At 46.9% G+C, this 6,110-nt stretch overlaps 1 protein-coding gene across 5 annotated transcripts in view; it reads right to left on the reverse strand.

The window, feature by feature from the left end:
• LOC102463552 (uncharacterized) overlaps positions 1-6,110 on the reverse strand; it is a 587,148-nt gene that overhangs the window by 240,333 nt on the left and 340,705 nt on the right. The gene's annotated exons all lie outside the window — the stretch shown is intronic.

Below are 6,110 nucleotides of genomic sequence, written 5' to 3' on the forward strand. Positions count from 1 at the left end.
AGGTAAACAGGATGAAGTTTAAAAAGGACAACTGCAAAGTACTCCACTTAGGAAGAAACAATTAGTTTCACATGCACAGAATGAGAAGTGACTATCTAGGAAGGAGAATGGCTGAAAGGGATTTAGGGGTCATAGTGGACCACAAGTTAAACATGAGTCAAAAGTGTGACACTGTTGCAAAAAAAGTAAACATGATTCTGGGATGCATTAACAGGAGAGTTGTGAGAAAGATGTGAGAAGTCATTCTTCTGCTCTACTCTGCGCTGGTTAGGCCTCAGTTGGAGTATTGTGTCCAGTTGTGGGCACTGCATTTTAAGAAAGATATGGAGAAATTGGAGAAGGTCCAGAGAAGAGCAACAAAAATTATTAAAGTTCAAGAAAACATGAGCTATGAGGGAAGACAAAGAATCGGGCTTGTTTAGTTTAGAAGAGAGAAGAGTGAAAGGGGACATGATAGCAGTTTTTAAGTATCTAAAAGGGTGTTACAAGGAGGAAGGGAAAAAAATTGTTCTCCTTGGCCTCTGAGGACAGGACAAGAAGCAGTTGGTTTAAACTGTAGCAAGGGAGGTTTAGGTTGGACATTAGGAAAAACTTCCTAAATGTCAGGATAAACACTAGAATAAATTGCTTAGGGAGGTTGTAGAGTCTCCATCACTGAAAATATTTAAGAGCAGGTTGGATAGACATCTATCAGGGATGATCTCTAGACAGTGCTTAGTCCTGCTGTGAGGGCAGGGGACTGGACTCAATGACCTCTCGAGGTCCCTTCCAGTTCTAGTGTTCTATGATTGTGGGATACTGACGGAAGCCAGTTCTCACGACTAAACAAACAACGGAGTCCACACTGGTTCTTTGTCAACAATAAAGGGAGGGGAAAAGACAAAAGCATCTTGCAGGGGTGGAAGTTTTTTATTGCCAAAACTGGGTGTTTTTCCTGGCAAGTCTCATAGTAGTATAAATACATTCACTGTTTTGTTGCCAAAAGGCAATATTTGGTGACAAAATGTACCAGTGTAGGCAAGGCCTAAGTATCTCAGTGTGGCTGAAGTGGGGTTAGCAGGGCAACATCAGCCCCTCTGACAAAGTCTGCGGAGGTACGGCTGACTGCTGGGAGCAGAGTGAGCTAGGACTACATTGCCCCACTTCCCCGTCGCCACTGGTGAGTGTGGGGGCAGGCCCAACCCCAAATGCCGGGGTCAGGACCTTGTGCGATGGGAAAGAGATGGAATGGGGGTGTGTCACGGGTCAGGCCACCCCTCAGGCTTACAGCCCTGTCATCATTGGGGTTGCCTGCCTGCACACCTCCCCTCCACCTGTGTCCCTTTACCAAATTCCCATGGTTCTGTACAACAACGCATGGTCCGGGGCTCGTTTAGGAGCTCCTTGAGTCTCGGTCTCCTGGGGGTGCTAAGGGACGACCGCAAGGAAGGAGGGGGACCTGGGCCCGCCCTCACTCCAGGTCCCATCCCAGGACCTTAAAGGCAGCAGCGCACAGTCGCTGCCGGGTTGGTGGGGGTTCCCCCGTAACTCACCAACCTCCCAGATCTGGTCAAGACGCTGCCGCGGCTTGCCGCCTCAGTCCTGGATCACTTCCTCCTCCTTGCCGGGCTGCTCGCTTCGGCGATGGTCCTCTGCGTACCTGCGGACGCCGCTCGCCGCTACCTCCGCACCAGTCCCCTCTCCCCCGGCCGGAGCATCTCCTCCCCCCTGTGCTCTCCCCGGGCGTCCTTTAAAACGCCCGCCTTCTGTGGCCCCGCCCTCTTCAGCCGGGCATGGCCTGATGACGTCACCCGGGGAGTGAAATCCCCTCCGGGTGCCGTCCGCGTCCCTGGCTATCCCCGGCTATCCCCGGGCACGTGAGCCGGGGTGCCGTCCGTGAGCGTCCGCGCTCCCGGCTTCCAGGGCCACCAGACACCGCAGGTTGTGCTGCAGCAGCCGCGCCAGCATCCTTTTCGCCCCCCGCAGGCTCAGGAGTGCGGGGTGCCATAGGTTCCGGGGCAGCAGGGACCGGCGCCCCGTCACAGGGTGGAACATGGGCAGGGAAGAGCCAGGGAAGGGACAAGGCCTGGGGCGGAGGCGGCACTGTCCTAGCCCTCCTCCAGGCTAGGGATGGTGCGGGACAGAGTCATGTGCAGGGGTAGCAAGTTTGCAAAAATGTTGGTAGTGCTCAGAGCCCTCTCTCCCACATAAACTCCCTCCCCCCACACACCTGCCTAAACATCTGGGAGGGACTTTGGGTGCTGGGTGCAGGCTCTGAGAGGGAGTTTGGGTGCGGGAGGGCACGGGGTGGAGTTCTGCAGGGGCTCAGGTGCAGGTGGGGGCCTGTGGTGCAGGCTCTGGGAGAGAATGTGGCTGCAGGATGGGGTGAGGGTGCAGGCTCTGTGATGGAGTCTGGGTGCTGGCATTGGCCTGGTGAAGGGAGTGGGAGTCCTGAGTGTAGGCTATGGGAGGGAGTTTGGGGGCTAGATAGGGGGTGGGAGAGAGGGCACAAGCTCTGGAGGGATTGGGGTGCACAAATGTGTGCAGGGAGTGGAAGGAGCCACCAGCACCAGCACAGCGGGGTTAGAGCAGCTTCTGGTCACCCATTCACTCCAGCTGCTGGCATGTGTGTTCCCATGGCTGGGGGAAGGGACAGAGTCTCCGTGCACAGCTCCTTGAAAGTTTATACCCAGATAAATGTGTTAGCCTTAAAGGGGCCAGAGGACACCTCTGTTTTTTGAGAAAAGGTGGACGTTGTGTTTCTAGGGTCATTTAGCAGGGGGGGGGCGGAGAACTCGCTGGGCACAGGAAGCAGAGTTCCCAGCCAGATGTGAGACTGCATTCTATGAACCAGGCACAGGACTGCAGCTGTTCGATAGGAAGGCTTAAGCATGGGGGGCTGGGCTGGCAGCGTAGGCATGAAGATTTAGTACTTGCAAGGTACAGAAAGGAGATGGAGGAGGAACCAGGGTCAGATTAAGCTCCTTGTAGGCCCTAGGCATTCTCATAATTGTAGGCCCTTAAATTAGACTATATCAAAATATATAAGGGCATTTCTCCCTATCACCTATACACTTCATATCAGCCACTCCAATTTTTGGTCTTGAAAGTGGCACACTGTGTGAGAAATTCAGGGTACTTCACTCTAAAATAACAACCATTTTGTTGTATACTGCAATTATACTTAGGATTCACCTGATGGATAATCAGCTGATAAGGAGAAAAGTAAGGGGATGTTGCAACCAGTATGACTGTAAAAACCACGGTGCAATGCATTGTGTCACAGAGCTGATAATTTGGCAACATTGTGTCTCAAGATCATTCAATGTCATTTGCAAAATAACAGTACATTGGCAGATGCTGGGCATACATTTCCGCCAGAAACAGTGTTCAGTAGTAGCGTAGGGTTTTTGAGACACAAGTGTGAAATGCAAACACTGCAGTAATAAGCAGTGTTCCCTCTAACATTTTCCATCCTTGGGCGGGTTGAATTTTCTTATGTGCACCACCAGTACAAAGAAAGATCATGTAAATACTAGGTTGAAGTCCTAAAGAAATTAGTTGCTGTAGTAAGATTCCTTGCTGGATGAGGACTAGCCTTTCGTGGGAGCACTGAAGTGCACGGCTGCCCTAACAATGGAAACTACGTTGGTTGCATTGAACTTCTAGCTGAATTTGATCCATTTCTCTCAGAACACATGCAATAACATGACGACCCAGGAAGAGGGAATGTGTCTTACCTTTTGTCAACTATATGTGATTAACGTATTGATAGATTGGCATCCAAAGTTATGGTGCAGATAATATCTGAAATCAAGAAGGCCAAGTATTAAGGAATCAATATCAATTCATCCCCTGATATTAGTCACACCAATCAGCTTACAGTGGTGTTTCGTTATGTACTCAGCGATGGAAATACAGTTGAGCGATTTCTTCAGTTTACTCCCATTGAACAACGTGATGGAAAATGCTTATTTGATCTTTTGCAGGATATTCACAAATTTCATGGCATTGGTATTGCAAGTTGCAGGTCACCGTAATGCAATAATGCCAGCAATATGAATGACATTTATTCAGAGGGTCAAGCTAGGTTTCGTGAAGTTAACAGTTTCACTGAATGGGTTCCTGTGCTGCCCATAGTCTGAATTTGGTTGGATCAGCTGCTGTGGAGTGTTGCCCTGCAGCAGTCAGGTATTTGGGGATTTTGCAGTCACTCTTTACATTCTTCTCAGCTTCACCCCAGAGATGGTCTGAATTAGTAAATAACATGGAACAAAATACCTGTGTTTTACAAAGTGTATCAGAAACAAGATGGTCAGCATGGAGCGGTGCCACCAGAGCACTTTATGTCAACTATTCTGAAATTCATCAGACTTTGATAGACATAGCTGAAAGTGATCGACAACCACCAGCAGCTGTCCTTGAGGCAAAGTCACTGACTAGGAAGCTAAATCAGTTCGAGTCAGCTTTGATGTGTTCCATTTGGAATGGCATACTACAAAAGATAATCTTGTGAATGAGGTTCTACAGGAGCCTGGCATTAAGTTATGCACGGTCATGTATTTATATGAAGGTCTTTTCGCACACTTTCCCGATACTAGCGATAAATTTCATGTGTTTGAGGCAACTGCAAAAGATCTCTCACCATCTGACTACAATGAGGCCACACAATACAAATGGCTGAGAAAACAATTTTTTGATGACATTTGTATGGATAATACTGTCTTGGATCTCAGTGCCAGGGATAAATTTCACACACAGTGCTTCTATCCTATCATGGATAAACATATTATTGAGATGGTCAGACGATGAGCAGCATACGCCACATTGAATGAAAGGTTCAGTGTTCTTGTGGATCACTGTCCAGTGCTGAAGTCGCCAAAAGAGCAAGAGCATTGGTAGGTTTCTATCCATCAGTTTTTGAACATGCATTTACAGATGAATTTCTGTTGTCCTCACATATGTACACAGAGAAGAACGTGGTGGTAGCAATGATCAGTGCACAAAGGAATTTGTGAAGGGTAGCAGTTACTGATACATATGACTGTAAGAAACTGCTACTGGAGGAAATTCTTACTAGATATAGCAAATTCCTGCAGGAAGCCATTTCTTACACTTTAATATATATGAGAAACTGCTATGTGTAGGAATGCACTGTCTGTGGTCAATGTTCCCTATAATTTGTACTATCCATGTGCAGAATAAATTTTGTTATGTACACCAAGACATGGGTGGATGTGCACCATCAGTAGTAACACATGTTAACAGTAACAATGCTGTAAAGTGCCAGTATAAATGGGGATACAGCATTGGGAGGCACGCTCCCTGTGCTATTAGCTACTCTCCTTCTGGCAGTGGTTAGCTCACGGTACATCTAGACTACGTTCTTCTTTCGAAAGGAGATATGCAAATTAGCACTGAATTTGCATATCTTCATCCGATTGCTTTTTCAAAAGCGATTTTTTCAAAAAGAAAGCAGTTTGAACACGGTTCTTTAAAAAAAAAAACCTTTTTCAAAAGAATCCTGCACACCTCATTTTTTGAGGAAGAAGGATTCTTTCAAAAAAGGGGAAGGAGTTCAAAAGAACTGCATCTAAACTGCTTTCTTTTAAAAAAAACGCTTTTGAAAAAGTGATCGGAAGATATGCAAATGAACGCCAAATTTGCATACCTCCTTTCAAAAGCAGAACGTAGTCTAGATATACCCTCAGAGTGCTGGGAGTACGTAGTCTAGATGTACCCTCAGAGTGCCATGTTAAAGCACTTCCGCAGCTGCACTTTAGTTTTACAAGTGTAGATAAAGCCTCTGACAATTGTTTTTTACTAAAAACATCATTTTAATGTATGTCATTGTTATGCCAAAAGGTGGAACTGAACCTGGGACCTCTGGGCTATATCTAGACAGCAGCACTATTTTGGGATACCGTAAGTATCCCAAAATAGCTGTTCTGTGTCTTTAAATGCACCCGTTATTTCAAAATATATTTCAAAATAATGGGTGTGCTATTCCAGCGCCCCTGTAACTCTCATTCCACAAGGGTTAAGGGACTTATCCGCATAGCGCTTTATTTCAAAATGTGATGCTGTAAATAAGCAATTACTTTGAAATAAGAGTTGCAATTTGCATAGGG

Source organism: Pelodiscus sinensis, chromosome 22 (genome assembly GCF_052426305.1).
Source record: "Pelodiscus sinensis isolate ZL-2025 chromosome 22, ASM5242630v1, whole genome shotgun sequence".
Lineage (NCBI taxonomy): Eukaryota > Metazoa > Chordata > Testudines > Trionychidae > Pelodiscus > Pelodiscus sinensis.